The following is a 16,816-nucleotide window of genomic DNA, read 5'->3' as shown; positions in this document are numbered from 1 at the left end:
CCGACGCATGACATTATGTACTTTTGAAAGATTCATAGTCTGTAACTCGAAAGTTATAAAATTACAAAAATGATAGATTTGCAGTTTAACAGTAGGAAACTGATCAATCCGCACTGGGCCCGCGTGATTGTTTAAGGCCCGTTCTCCCTATCCATCCATAGGGACGGCACGGGCCTCAGCAGTGGGGACGTTAATGGACTGATGACGATGATGAGTAGAAAACTAATAAAGTTTCCATTTCTAGATAAGCATTTTATAAAATTTGTCGCCAACCCAATCGGCTGCCCCAATGGGTGTGTGAATGGGAGATGAGGTCGATTATTACCTCACAGTCACAATCCACAGGTTAGTTAACGTATATACAAGTCACAAAAAGCTATTAAATTAAGTACGCCCGTAATCCCTAGTGCGGTGGACAGAGCCACACGTAATCAGAAAACAACTTGCAGCGACTTTTGATACGAAGTCCTAATATTACCTATATTTATCATATGATTAATAACAGCGGTCAGACATGTTACGAAAAATACAATTTCTTAGTCGGTTTTACGAATGCCCGCGAAGATAGGCAAGCCGCGTATAGGCCGCTCTTGATCCAGCAGGGTCTGCATGACAGCCGCGCTGCAGATACACGCAGCGCATGCTATCTACATGGATGGACGTCGAACGGGTGTTAGTCGAAGCTATATGTATAATTTGCACCCCGCGCGGCGCGATAACCATGCCACGAGGGCTGCTAAGTAAACATAGATAAATAGTGGAAACCGGTCAAGAGCATCCACTTAACGGCTGTTACGGTTGTCTAACTCAAATAGTGTACGTATTTACGATTAGAGATAACTTAACGTAGTGTTTTTTATTTAAAATCGAGATCTTTAAAGGCATCCGTGCCTTTGAAGATTATTTATTTAATATTGTATTGTCAATGTTACGTTTTTGGAAAAATAAATTATACCCATATAATAGTTTTTAAAATAGTAAGTAACAACCCTACACAAACATACCTGACAGAGAGTGAATGTTCAAGAGCAGACGCGTCGCCTGGAGGTTTATATGCCAACAAACCACCCACGTGTAAATGTCTACTATTTGAACTTACTATAAAATAGAATAGAATAGAAAAAGTTTATTATAAAAGGACGCCACACACAAAAAAAAGTCAACAACATCATATCAAATTTCCACTAAAACAATTACAAAAAAGCAAGACGGATGATCACTGCTTTGACATTTTTTTTGTTTTTGATGAAGTTGCTGCTTCAGCAACAACTCCACCTGTTGTATCTTTATGTGTGATACGTCGTTGTTTTAGTGCTCAATAAAGAGTATTTTGATATTGGATTCAGATTCAGCCTACTGGACGTTTCAAAATATGTTACCGTTATTTGTTGCGTGTAGAGTAACAATAAAAAATCCTATAATAGGTAAGTAATGTAAAGCTCTCGTTGACTTATTTGATAGATCAAGCGCAAAATTAGCTAACGAAAAGACCTAAATTATTCAAATACCTTTTGTTAAACTTCGAAAAATATAGGAACCCACACAATTTCGCTAATTAATTACAAGATTAAAAATGAACAAACTGTGAGTAACTAGGTATTCGGACATGTTTTTGTTTTGTTCTAGAGATACCATTTATAAACGGCCTCGCCGGGTTTCAACTTATTGTAACTCATCAATTAGCAGTAGTACTGCCGTGATCGACGATGAGTTGGGTATAGCGTCCATACAATTCGAGTATATTAATACTTTTCTTTTCTTAAGGACTAGCTATAATTGTTTCGCCGGGCTTTATAGATTCCTTGGCTGTCCCATGTTGTATTTGCGAATTTAATACTAGGACTCCTGTCCTCCATCTCTGAATAGTACTGCCAGTTACTGCTGCCCTCTGTCAGGTTCCAGGTTACAGTCCCTGTGACTTGCCCCTTCCGTCCTGCATTGCCGTACCGATGGCTCCCATCTTCGCCTCTGCAACCGTCGAGGTCTTCACCCGTATCCCTGGGCAAGGGTTCTACGTTATACCCCGTAGGTCTGGGTCCCTATTTGAAATCAGCCACCATCTCACTCCGGCCTACTGAAGTAAGAAACGCCCACCCCCGCGGCAAGGACGCGCCGAACAGGAATTGCCCCAGTGAAGGGCAGAGAAGATGACTCTGTCCCCCCTGGGGCCGGGTTAATGGTCTTGTATGGAACCAAGAGCAAACGCTAATAAAATGGATGCAATACTACCTAATATTAAATAAGCTAAACATGTCCGGTTCCCGAAACAATGCACATGGAGCAACGGGATTGATTTTTAAATCTGTTGCACGTGCCGAATTTTTCGTTTGACTGCGAATAATGATTCGATGTATAACTGACCACAGAACATTTCTATCTAATTGGATGTAATAGATGTACCTACACGAGCAGGTTACCTGTCGATCATCTGTCGACCGCAGGCTGGCCGAGAACTTGATTATTTGGCCGTATGCGAACATGAATAGTATTTCAAACCATTTTCATAATTACTTACTCTAATTTTATGATACTAGAACGAGGTGCTTTTTGAACCACATAAAATTTATATACGTTTTTTGACACAATATTATTATTATAGTTAAAGTGTTGTCGTTAAGCTCTCGATCTGGAGGTTTTGGATTCGATTCCCCATGGGGACATATCACAAAAATAATTTTGTTGTCTAGTTCAGTTAGGACATTGCAGGCTACTTAACCGATTGTCCGAAAGTAAGATGATCGGTGCTTCGAAGGGCACGTTAAGCAGTCGGCCCCGTCTAATATTTACTTAGTATAAATATGAGCCTTGTCAGGGGCATTTGGCAGATCAATAGTATCCACTGACGGTGAGGTCAATTATTAACCTCAAAACCCTCAATAATCTTGGATCTTCTGCATCTAAAATGCATATTCGTGATTTTGACTAAATAGCTCACAGTATTCGATTTCTGGCTCTGTTTCGTATTCGAGCCCTGTTTATTAAACCTCCTCCGAACATTGGAGGTAACTATACCTAGTAGCAGGCATTTCCAGAGCTGAACAACTTTGACATTTCGATATACTTAAGTATTAGCTCTGGAAAATCCCTAAAATTTTGTAAAGTACGCCCCTTGTTAATTCTGTTTTACCAAAAGTGCTAATTATTTTATGACATTTTCATTAAAAATTTACAAATCGTACCTACTTACCTACTTAAACAAGAACTTTGTCTTTTACTTAGATAAAGTTCACAACATAATATTCTGTTATAAAACATAAAAATCTTATTAAAACTCGCCGCTGCGCCGCGCGCCCTTGGTGCCCTATAATTAAATACTTAAGTACCTGGAACGCTGGAAGTGAATAATGCAATATGTCCCAATTGGGGTTAGTCAGAGGTATACCCATCGCAAGATGAACAAACTACCCACGCTTCACCCAGCTTTCTGTTAGATCAACAGGGTCCCTTATAAACATGATCCCAACAAAAACATTTTCATGTAAAATTATTCCAAGCCACATACTTATTTTGCCTAACGTACCTATACAGATTGAGAACTTAAGGTTTGTATAGTTAGAGCGTATAGAATTATAAGCTTGGCTTTAAATGAGATCATTAACTTTTTGACAATGTGATCGATATTATGATTTCTTGGCATAATTTTACATGAAAATGTTTTTGTTGGGATTTCACTTCTTTTTGTTAGATCAATAGATGATAATTATGATATTTACGCAGATAAATGTCGAAGTTTTACTTTATGTCAAAGAATGGAAGAGGCAAGACATCCTCTCGGCATAATATTATGAACCGATTCACAATGTGCAACTATTTCAGTCCATATTCACTCAGTAACATAATTAGTAAGTACTGTTAAAATAGGCTTAATAGACGGTTCCTCGACACCCTAAATCTTAGGAAGAATGCGAGCGGCCCGCACGCTAATTGTCTACTGCGCACCCTCTAATGTGTGTGCGAACGTGCAACAGGCAATTTTTCTAGACTGTGCACCCTCTTAACGTGGGCGTATAAGTCATTAATTTACCAAAAATATGCTCGTTTTGATTATGAAAATGCACGACGACTGCTTCGCTGAACACCCAAAGTGTGCTCCTGGTGGTAGAACGAGTAAATTTTGTATGATCCGTAGTGCTCCTTTGGTGGTTTGGTGGAGCACATCTTATGTCGTTATATTTATGGTTTCACTTTACCCCTACAAAGGATGGAACACATGATGACTATTTTATTTGCACTTGATTCTGAAGAGTACTTCAAATAAGTTATAGTATCTCTACAATAAAATCTACTTAGATAGAACTACTAATTTGCATAGTCTTTGTTATCATCAGTCAATGTCAGTGATATTAATATAATTGTTAATTATCAATTGCTATAAGTATTTCCTTCTTTTATTGAAACATGGATATAAAATACATTAAAAGAAATGGTGGCACAATAAAATGTTCTTTATTCTTTAAATACTTAACATTATACATTTAAAACAAATATTTCAAGTACTTATTTCATTTTAGTAGTCCCTCCAATGTGTTCATAACTTAAAAGGAGCACGACAGGTAACTCAAAAGTTTCCCTTCTGTACCACTAAAGGGGCACAACAGAGCATTAGAATTTACCCGTTCTACCACCAGGAGCACACTTTGGGTGTTCAGCGGAGCAATCGTCAAATGCACCGTCTACTAACGAAGCGCTGTCAACCAAGCCACAGCGCGATATAATGTTATATTTTGTGCAAAATGATAGTAATCTTTTGTGAAACACTTTTTCGAAAACCTTGGATAAAACGGGATTAAGCGTGATAGGCCTATAGTTATCCATATTATGAGGGTCTCCTTTTTTCAACAATGGTTTTACTATAGAAAACTTCAGTGAAGACGGGAAAGTCCCAGTCGCAAATGATAGGTTAGTTCAATATAATTGCTGTACAATATGTTTGAAACTCGACCGCATTATTAAATTTGTATTTGTTTGAGAGGTGAATTTTCCAAGTTTTTGAATTTTCTTGTTGTTTGTGTAGATACTAATACTAGCATAGTAAAAGTTGTTCAGTTTCATGAGTACTTAAGAGGTTTTGCGTTAATTCGTTAACACCTTGTCGATATGATACACAATACATAAAATGCAATAACATAGTCTTATACGTGTGAAATTATTTTTTACTAAAACCCATCGTTTTCCATACAAAATTTTAATTTGGAAAGTTTGTATTTAGTTTCTCTTGAAATGTTGTAATTTGTAACTTAGTTATAACCAGCCAGTACCCCATACCTACATAAAAACTTTATTTTGCATAATTTTGTGAGTGTCCTGGCATAAAACAACGAACTAATTACCAAGACCAATCTATACAGATTATAGTTAGTTGAAATACTCCATTAGTTTTACGATGACCTAATTTAGATAAGCCGGTCCATCGCTTCGGAGTATGTTGGACGCGTACGTATACACCGATGAGTGTATTTTTGAGCCTTCAGCTCGTCCAACTGCCCGGAGAAGTAGTAATAACAAAAGTCAGCGTCAAAAGTCTTAACCGCCAGTATTAATCAAAAGTCGCCAAAAATCTCAATCGTCAGTATTGTCCTGGTTGGTGGTGGAAGTGCGAGGAGGCTTATGATAGACAGATTTACGTCACACTCCTCGCACTTATATGCAGTCCTAGACGGTCGTTTGTTTTTAGTACACAGAAAACAACGTGTGGCAGTGGATCCCGTTTTCATCGGAAAATGGTTCGAGGTCACGTACGGTCGCGTTGTTTGGCGTGCCACCAATTGAGTCGTCTGTCTATGTCGAATTAATTTGGGTTCTGTCGTCAAGTCAATGTTTTTGTGCAACCGTAGCAAGTCTTCAGCCATCGTCCTCCTAAACTGACGGTGAACAAGTTTGTATGTGGGATTACTTTGGTAAATCACAAAGCAGTTAAAGATGCATTGTAAAGGCGCCTAAACAGCTTCTTGTACCACACTTTAGTTTTCTGTCTCTCAAGAGCTTGATTGGTAAGATACTGATCTTTGCGGTCGACACCTCCCATTGATTTGTTGTAGTCAAGGACGACAGCCGGCTTATGTACTTGTGTACGGTTATACATAGTCACTGATCCGATTAGAAGGGGATGGAAAGTGGAGATCATACTAACGAGGTTAGAGTCACGCCACAACATCACCGACAGATCGGAACAGTAAGATGCCACTATTTCACCTTGTCGCATGCCAGTCTTTTTCATAGTCTTTAAACTTTCGGGAACAAATTCTCGCGATAATCTCAGAGTCCCAAATACGTCAGTCTTTTCCTGTTTAAGGCAACGCGCTAATAATGGAGCATTATAAAAATTATCCATTATTAGCGTGTGTCCCCGGTGAAGTAGTGGTCTCATTAAGTCATAAACAATCTGAGAAGTAGCATTTCGCGGACGAAACGTACTGCTCGATTGGTCGTCATGTCGGTCTTGTTGGGTGTCAGGGTCATTAGCTTGGTCCTGCTGGATGACGCAGTCTTCAGGTCGGTGTGGCTGGCTGTCACTGTTGTCAAGTCGCTCTTGCTGTGTGTCCTGGTCCTCAGTCTGTTGCTGGGTGTTGTGGTCGTCAGATTGTTGCATTTCTCTTTTCCTGTTGGGGCCATCTTTTCCAGTATATACCCTGAACTGCCATAGGTAGCCTGATGACGACTCGCATAGCTCATAGGTTTTTACACCTACTTGAGCGGCTTTGGTTGCTATTTTTTGAGAAATACTAAGTCGCCCATGCCATTTTAGCAAGCTCTCGTCAATAGCCACGTTCTGTTTAGGGTAATACAGTGATGAAAATTTGGCATTAAAATAGTCAATGACAGGTCTTATCTTATTAAGTTTCGTCGTGTCCTCAGTCGTGTCGTAACATCGTTTTTAACAGGAAGTATCTGATGTAGGACATTATACGCCCAAAGAAAGGAGTAGTCCCAAAGCCGTCATAAGAGAAGTAAGACTCCTCGGTCACTTTAGAGTATAATCCCTGAAGTATAATCAATGCTAAAAACGCTATCATTTCGTCCCGGTCAGTCGGTGTCCAACGCAAAGTCCGTGTATGTTTTTTCGTTTCTCGGTTTTGTTTTAGTTTTGTCAGTTTTTGTTCACCGTAAAGGTTTGTTTGTCTTATCAGCATGTCAACAAAATCAGTGTCAATCATTTTATAAAAAATATCAGTCGGAGTCATGTCGTTAGTAACCGTGAATGTCGGTCCTGGCGAACCAGTAAAGACTTCTCGCTTACTAGTAAAAGTCCGTCTGTCACACGTCCAATTAAATTCAAAAAAGTCGTTAGTAGGTCACAAGTCTCTCACACATATGTCATCAGCTTCCTCTTGCGCATGAAGTAAAGAAATTTGTTCAGTAGTTAGTCCATCATCGTCTGCTGCGCAGTCAGTGGCTGTACGAGTATTACTTTGTGTCGGGAGTGAGATACCCAAGTCAACGTCATTACTGTCAATATCGAGTAAGTCTTCGTCCTCACTATCAAAAAAAGTCTGTCATCCAGCTAGTCACAGTCTCGGCAAAGTGATGTTCGTTCATAGCTGAAAAAGTATTTATAATATTAGCACAGATTTTTTATCATTTTCAGGGACTAATTGTATAAGGATATAGTCAAATTAAATTAATTAAAAGTGTTTCACCTATTACATTCCTTTTCGACGTACTGGCACTAGTTTGGCGCCGAAAATATAGACGGGCGGAGCTCTGCAAAAGAATATAATTAAATGCGAGTTCAAGTACGCTTACACTCCACAATTTTGTATTAACCTGTAACCAGTGATATCCGAGTCATCGTCGTCAGCGGGTGCTACGACGGGAGCAGGCGCAGCGACAACAGAGGCGGCAGATTCGGGTGCCGCTTCTGTAAACGAAATATGAATAAATGCGGGTTTAATTACGATAACTACACAATTGATTATTAATGAGTTCTTTTACCAATATTAAATTCGTCGGTGGTCTCCACCACTTCTTCGCCAGCGACGTCAATATCTGAGTCGTAGTCACCAGCGGATGCAGCAACGACGGGAGCAGGCGCAGCGACAACAGATGTAGCAGGTTCGGGTGCCGGTACTGTAAACAAAACATTAATAAATGCGGGTTTAAAGACGATAACTACACAATTGATTATTAATGAGTTTTTTACCCATATAAAATTCCCGACCACTTCTCCGCCAGCGACGTCGGTGGCTTCGGGGGCTGGATCACAAACAAAGCAATTAAGTGCGGGTTTAAATCTATTGTGTTTAAACTATACAAGTTAATCTCTTTAAATTACCAATAATAATGAAGTCGTCCGTGGCCACAGGCACGGAGACTACCTGGCCAGCAGGTGCAGAGACATTGGAAGTCGAAATAAATTCTATTGCACCGCGTTCTGGCCGTCTAAAACAAAAGCAAAAATATAGACATGACAATAACATAAATAACAATAACGAAGATTACTTACTGCGTGCGGCGCTTTCGTGGAGGCGCATCAGGCAATAATATGCGATCTAATTGCGCCTGCCGCTTTCTGTCCGTAAACTCCTGTTGGACATCTACTGGCAGTTTAGTCATACGTTTTTTTGTAATTTCTCTCTGTGCCCTGACTTCAGTTATAGCATCTCTGAAAAAAAAACAGTCACTGTTTAGAACAGAAGATAAAAGAACGCTAGTTATAAATTGAATTTGTGTGCAATAATACTTACTCTACATTGTCAACTTCGCTTCCTCTGTGTGCACGCCCACCTCTTCCATGTCCACGTCCTCGACCTCTACCTCTTGGAACACTGAAACGTAAAACAGCATATTATTATGTTATACATACTTTATAATCACAAAACAGAAATAAATAATATTTACCTTTGGCTAGAAGTTGGTGGTTTAGTGGATCTTCCACGGCCACGACTTGCCGACCCGCGACTTGTCGGACTCAAGTCGCGACCTCTTTTGTTTGGTAATCTAAAATAAATACTTAGTAATTAGTATCTATAATTAAAACATTATGCTTGCACAGTATTACAAAAATGTCATACAAGAAAACCGCAAAATTAACCACTATAGATATTTGGATTAGTATGAAAGTTAGTATTGTAGCATTTGATTATTATATTAATTAATAAACCACACAAAAATCATGTCACACAAACACAAAAAAAATGACACCAAAACGTGCTCCAAATAACACCAAACACCAAAGTAACTGTAAGCTCAAACAAAAAATAAGCGCGTTCAAGCAGCCATAGAAAGATAATCGCTCCGTTTGTACGAACCCTTAAACCCAGATAAGTCGATGGTGGGTTTAGTTACCATGATGAAAGTTGACCAAATTTGGTGTACCCTGTAATCTAAATCCTGAGCATCTGCTGAAATAATTGTTTATTTCGGTAAATAATGTGTTTCCACGAGTAACTAATAAGTAACGTGATGTATTTAAAACATTTTAAAATATAATGCGTCGTGTAATAGTATTCTGTAATTTGCCTCCATTTTTGTCTCAGAAGACTTTTTATGATACGATATTTTTCTCTTAATGATTTTGAAACAAAATCATGGCTTAAATGTTCAGGTTTTTGTAGAAAACGGTAGAGGATATATTCAAGATGTATGCTAATCAATAAAAATAATATATTTTATATACTTACGGCATATTTCTTGTCTAAAACACTCACTCGCAAACATAGTAGACTCGACCGCAAAGACCAAGTATAGAATAGACAGATAATATTTTAGAATGACGATGAAACTATCACAGTCTCTTTCTTCCCTATGGCAACATTCTCTGTGAAAAAAAGAAACAAACGTAGACAAACACTACTGTCTAGAACGTCAGTGTTTCCCGTTTTGAGACGTTGTGGTAGCCAGCTGAATACCAAACCTGGTGTTAGTTTTTTGGTGTTTTGGGACGTTATTTTATCTTTTTATATAAAAAAATCTGTGAAATAGTTATTCATTATGAACCAGGGCTTACGTAGCCATTGGTTGTGAGAGTAGAATGGGTATTATAATGGAGAACGATCAAATAATGTCTCACCATGGGTAAGTTATCGACCACATAATACATGTTTGTGTGCAAGAAATACGTTACATGGTCTGATTTTTATAAAGTTTTTTGAGCCCTAAACACGATGCAGATGCATATTTTCAGCAAAGCCGTCACATTTGTACAAATAATTGATTTCACATCTTACGTTAATCAGCTTTGACAGATCATGTACCCAAAGTATTATAAGTAGTGTTGTCCTTTGATGTCGATAACATAATATTATGTTTTAATGTAACATCTACATGTTGTGTTATTCTATTCACGTTTAATTTATTTTTCGACCTGTTTCCGATTTGGATTATCTTTCTTTCTTTCTTTCTAGATATGAGGGTTCAAAAAATCAGCGAAACGTTTCGAGAAAAGGTAGATAGTGCCTGCCCTTGCTCTCCGCTTTACTCGTCTTGGCGGGGGCACTACCTTGCCCCCAGATATCTTTGGGTAGTTCGTAAATTATCTAAAGACGTAATAGATTTCAATATACGACGTTGGCGGCCAATTAGCTCCTAAGAACCCTGCCGGAGGGGTCGAAGTTTTCCCCTTTAGCGATTGTCTGTCAAATTCGGATCGCTTTATCCGTTCCATAAACAGTCAGAGGCGTATCCATAATGCTGCGTTCAACAGTCTCTGTTGCAAAAGTAGCTACATTTACGGTAGTTAATAACATAATAGAAGGAAGTTCGCGTACTAGTCAAACAACATTTCATTGTACTAATGCAGTCGCCGGTAACAAGTTGCGGGTGGGTAATTTAGCTTAATGAGGAGAGCACTGCGTCCGACTGAGTTTAAAATACCCTTTTGATATATATGATAATATTAACAGACTTCTCCGAATACATACTACAACCACTTTAATATTGGCAATATAAGAACAACCGCCTATTATTGTGTATTGTATTATTTAGTAGCTGAATACTTACCGACTTTCTGGAAATTGCTTATTAACTTAATTATCTTGTTTTTTTTTTTATGTGGATCATAAATTGATATCGCGTGCTTTTATGTTAGTAAAGGAAAACTTCGTCTGGAAACCTGCGGCAAAAGCGTATGTAATTAAGCACATGTAAAGTGTATTTCTGCAAAAATATTGATACGTTTGTAAGGAAGAAACGCCAGTCGTCATTTTTAAATATTTCCACAGAAACGAAAAGCTTGCAAGTAATGCAATAAAGGTAATCTGATTGTAGTCATTGCCAGAGTAGATGGCACAGCGATTTTCTTTTATTACTATATCTTAATAAATCAGAATGCCGTTTTACACTAAGTAATATAGTTTCGTGTTTAGACAAAGAAGTTTATGAATCAGTAACCAAGACTCGGTTGTCAAATTAAAATAGTACCTACTATTTTTAATCATGTAATGTTTATTGTCATTTTGACCCCCCCCCCCCCCCCCCCCGAACCCTTGGTGATACATGTTCAAGGGTACCCAAACCCCCCCCCCCCAATCCTATATCACGTGTATTTTTTTAGTACCTACCAAAATAATTGCACGAAACGCCGCTTTTCGGTTCAGTATCGCGCGTTTGCCGAAAAAATAAATACTCGTGATATATTACAAAACCCCTCACCCCCCCTTTTGATATTTCGTGATTTTTTTTCATCGTCCGCTCCCCCCCTCACGAGCCTCGCATGATTAATGGACGGCCCCTAAGTACTTTAATAGCATCCTAAGTCTTGTCCAGTCGTTTGTACATATAGTAGTCTTCTGTTGATCGAAGCCCAAGTATTTGTCGCGTCGTAGAAAAATCATTAATTTTCTTTTCTAAAAATACTTTTGTTTATAGTAAGTAAACATCCATCTGCAAGTGATTTACAGGAAAGATCTTTGCAAATGAATTTCCAAGACCCTTGTTATCTTTTAACAAACAGACATTCGCTCAAGTTTCCATTAGTACCTATACAAAACAATCTTACTACTTATATTTGATATGTATAACTAATAATATTACTAAATCTAATTACTGTGACATAAAACCTCTATCTACCAATACGGGCTACGATTTAGAGTCTAAAAGGAGAAATTAGTAAGTAATTATTTTATCCATGTACCTTTTAATCTGCAAAGATGTCGTCGGAACGAGAACCGAGTGAGATAAACATTTCTTTGCTTACTTTCCATTTTGTGTACAAACGCCACCAACCTGCAACTAATGCAACTATTTACTCGCAGCGCTTATTTATAGTTTGTAATTATTTTTTCCCTAGTTACCACCAGTTTGTAGGTTCTTTGATTCTGCTGACATCGCCAATTACAGCATGGTTAAACAAAGCGTATTGGACACGTTTTGAAGGTCTCCATAACATTCCGATATCTCTGAAAATTAAACTAAAGATCTGAAGTCTGACACCTTCACTATAATAATCAGCCTGTATAAGGTGGCAATACTTTTCAGGCACCTGCAACACTTCAATATTTATCATTTCTATTGCATCTTTACAAAAAGCAACATAGCTGTTGAATTTTAAGCTCCTACAATTAAGGTCAGCCATAAACCGCCTGAATCCTTTAAGATTTGATAACTATGTTAAGATCGCGTTTTAGTGGACCAAGCTACTGAATGATACGAACGTTTTTAAATATTTTTAAATATCTATTTTTAAAGAAATCACTATAATAAAATAATTTTAACAGACAAGACAGGTTACAAACCAACGTGTCTAGGCAACATATTACCAAAAGACAATTCAAAAGAAATATTAAGGTATACTCCTTTACATCCTCCCTTGTTGAATGTTTCATTGGATGCCCAATGTTTGTGTATCGCCTTTGTTAAAATATTGGCACACTGGTGTTCAGTAGGAACATACGTTACACACACTTCATTTTCATTGGTGTGCTTATCATTTTCTTTAACAATCTCTGAGTCGGTTTTAGGTTTTACTGTTATCTTAAATCTCATTTAGAAATCTCTGTTTCTTTGGGATCTGACAAGGCTAAAGACCATCGCCTTTTTTTTTTTGTTTTCCCCGAAGGGTAAGGCAAAGGGAACTATGCCCATACAGCCATGTCTGACGTATTTTTTTTCTTGATGATTAATGAAATGATGAAAGGTGATGATGATGAAACCTAAGCCCCCACCCTCGGAGTAGACTCCTACTACGAATCCCAAACGAATTAACTCAAAAATCCGCATAAACTTTTGAGTTATGAAGCGGCTTCCCGGCACGAAGCGAAAATAGGCAGATACACTTTGTTCATTGAATACTCCAATATAATAACACTCGCGAATGTCTTCCGACTAACTTAATGCGATCATTAACCACAAAACACCACTTCGTATTAATTATTTAGATTACTCAATGATAGAAAGCAACTGTCCCGTTCCCGTTTCCCGCCGAAAAGCCCAGACCATCGTCTACATACACTGCTAGTATTTTTTTTTCTTTTGTCTTTCCCGAACCAGCACCTTTAGGCTGGGATCATTGTCACATTGTTTGAAGCCAATGCATTTAAGGTATTTGACCATGCATCTATTCCAACACCTCGTTGAGTCTTTTTTTGGGTTTTCTTCGCCTAGGGAACCATTAACCTCTCATATGCCGAGATACCAGACACAATAGATTTTACATTGTGTCTGGTCGAGATCCGCGTTCCGGCGTTCGAAAGATTAAGGAAGACGGTTGCGACGTCGAACTGGATCAGATTCGAATCCTCATTCACGGCAATATTTAGAATAAGTCTGGCTGTACCCGTTTTTGCCACCGGGCTGAATGTTTCAAAGTAGTCAATATCTTCTCGTGTGCAACCGCGCGCCACGAGTCTAGCTTTGAATTTGTCAAGGTTACCATCCGCATTCGTTTTAACTTTGTAGACCCATTTAACAGGATATTGGCTTGCGAACCTTTGGTAACTTGCTACCCCACTCTCTTGTAGAGAGCCTTGAAATTTGGTGTTAATATATTCAGTCCCGTTATCAGTTTGTAAGTGCTTGATTTTTTTTCCAGTAAATGTTTCCTTTTAGCGTTTGTAAGTTTTGAAGTGTTTTAGGACTTCGGATTTTTTTTTCATGAAGTATACGCGCCCATATCTGCTGTAATCGTCTATATAGGTGACGAAGTAGCCGTTATTTCCGTTGGAAGGAGTAATAGGGCCGCACACGTCGCTATGAACAATCACTAAACGTTCAGTTGTTCGAGGAGTTGGTCTCTGTGGAGGGCTTGGAATGCGCATCATTTTTTGCTTGGATGCATGCGTCGCAGTCGGACAGTAACTCTGTTTTTTTAAAGTTTAATCCGACCAATGTCTCGTTGTTGAGTGCAAGACGGAGGTCTTTGTCGTTCATATGCCCAAGCTTTTTGTGCCATTCCTGATAGGAGATTTTTTTTCACATTGTTTGAAGTTGTTTCAAACATAGCTGCGTAATTTCGTTCGATGGTTTGCGATTTGACATAGTTGATTCTGCTGTTTTGGCATTTGTCTACAGTCATAACAAAGTCTCTTGTCTTGTTGCATAGGAACGCTTTCTCCTTTTCAAAAGTTACAGAAGCTGTATGTTCTGTCATCTTTGGCACTGAGAGTAGATTTTTGCTAAGTGATGGTACGTACAGAGTGTCTTCGAGATTGATCAAATTCAAATTCAAAAATATCTTTATTCAGTAGGTAACATAGTTACACTTTGAATCGTCAATTTTTACATAACGAACGTCTCATCCGTCCCATCCTAAAACTACTGCAGCATCTCACAACCTGTATAGCCGGGGAAAAGAAGCTGCAAGAAAAACCTCGGAACAAGGCCCTAGACGTTCTTTAAAAAAATAAAAATAAACATAAAATATTGGTATACAATTGAGTAATTTTTTGTAGTTATTCGTTTTGCTTTTAATAAAGGAAAATGCAAGAATAAGGGAGTATTATTTATATTAACAAGAACTATAAGTTAGAACAATTTTTGTAAAAGAATTTGTCAAAGAGTCAAGAAGACGATAGCTATAGCAACCACAAATGTACAGATGGTAATTGGTATGCGATCTCTTCACACCAACTATCGTCTTCATTGCTTGACACAGCATAACTTCATTTGTGTTTTCAGTACACATCAGAAAATTATTCACTTTGCCTTGGACTTTTTGGCGGGAACGGAAACGGGACGGCTGCTTTCTTTATTGAATAATCTATATAATTAATACGAAGTGGTGTTTTGTGGTTAATGATCGCATTAAGTTAGTCGGAAAACATTCGCGATAGTGTTATTATATCGGACTAAACAAAGTGTACCTATCTATATTATTAATTGGTTTGGGGTTCGGAGTAGGAGTCTGCTGTATCGTCATCATCACCTTTCATCATTTCATCAATCATCATTGTGAGCTACGATGGTAGCTGATGTATATGATGTGGACTGTATACTAATAAATAAATAACAAATACTTAGCTTATGAGAGAGTTATTTAATGTATTTTCACCAACAAGAACAAGACGTAAGCAAGAAACAAAATCAAGATACAAAAACATTGTCAAAAAAAAGAAATATAAAAAAACATGTAAAAAGATTATATAATCTGCGAAGAGTTCGCAACAATCATTAAGAAAAAAAATACATAAGGCATGACTGTATGGGCATAATTCCCTTTGCCTTGCCCTTCGAGGAAAACCAAAACAAAAAAAAATCACACTTTGGCTTGAGTGGTTGTGGGCGTGAAAGGTTTTGAGGAGCGAAGCCATTCAAGAAAAAAAAAATGTTTTGGGGGTTTGGCTTCTGATATCCATTTAAGACACTTCTTAACAGTATCGCCTAGTTTACTACAGTAACCACACTTCTTTTTGATAAATTTGTTATTGCTAATTGTTTGTCATTAATGATTGTCACGTGCTCAGCGGTGAAGAAAAACATCTTGAGGAAACCCACATTCCTGAGAAATGCATCTTTGGAGGTATGTGACCTAACTTGTATTGCGCTGGTGTTCCCTTCGCAGGTTGGAAGGTGAGACAGGCAGTCGCTTCTGTAAAAAGGACCGGACCCGTCAAATCTTCAGGTTAGGCAAGCGGACCCTGTGAGAAACGTGATAATGCTAGGGAGATGATGATGATGATGAAATTTGGTGTTGCTATTTTGTGTAGCAAAGTTTAAGTCGACATTGACCCAGTCATATTATTTTGACTTGCAAGAAACTTTTCAAAATTGCATAATTGATTAAGTTGTCAATATTTCAATCTTTTTTCGGAAAAAGTAACCAGCTTGACTTGAAAGGGAAGAATGACTCAGGAAGTGTGTCAAGAATCTTGCAGATGAGTAAAACTTCTGGTAATTCGCACTTTTATTCCTTCATCAAGTCAACAGTCAGGTTGTGCCACATATTATTTATTACAGAAATATGAGAACTCACTTTCCAATTACGTGAGATGGATCTTTGCAATAATAGTAGAAATCCAGGGAGTAGCCGTAGGTTTTGTCATCTGTCGACATATCAAACGGCCGAATCAGTTCATTCCAAACGTTTTTGGAAGCCTGTAGTCAGCCTACCATTCCTACACTCGGCCATCCTGCTCTGAGTCTGTCCTCAGACTGACACATTCTGATATATTTACTTAGTTAATATCAACTTTTATACACAAATACCTACTACTTGACAAACATCTTTTGTTGTAAATAAAATAATAAAATCAATAAATTGTTTGAACAAACTTTACAAATATTATCTGTCAAACTTAACATCACTACTTACACTATCTTTACTTCAAACACACTGTAGAAATAATATGATATCTTAAACTACTCCTTAACATCTTATTATAACACACCTACTAGAAAAATAACAAAATAAGTAACTTAAACACCTGAACATGAAATAAAATTA

The 16,816-nt window shown here is 37.9% G+C and overlaps 1 protein-coding gene across 1 annotated transcript in view; it reads left to right on the top strand.

Annotated features, from left to right (window-relative positions):
• Positions 1–16,816, top strand: part of LOC126379820 (SCY1-like protein 2) — a 271,967-nt gene that overhangs the window by 233,165 nt on the left and 21,986 nt on the right. The gene's annotated exons all lie outside the window — the stretch shown is intronic.

This window comes from Pectinophora gossypiella, chromosome Z (genome assembly GCF_024362695.1).
Source record: "Pectinophora gossypiella chromosome Z, ilPecGoss1.1, whole genome shotgun sequence".
Taxonomy (NCBI): domain Eukaryota; kingdom Metazoa; phylum Arthropoda; class Insecta; order Lepidoptera; family Gelechiidae; genus Pectinophora; species Pectinophora gossypiella.
This window is presented reverse-complemented; position numbering and strand designations above follow the sequence as displayed.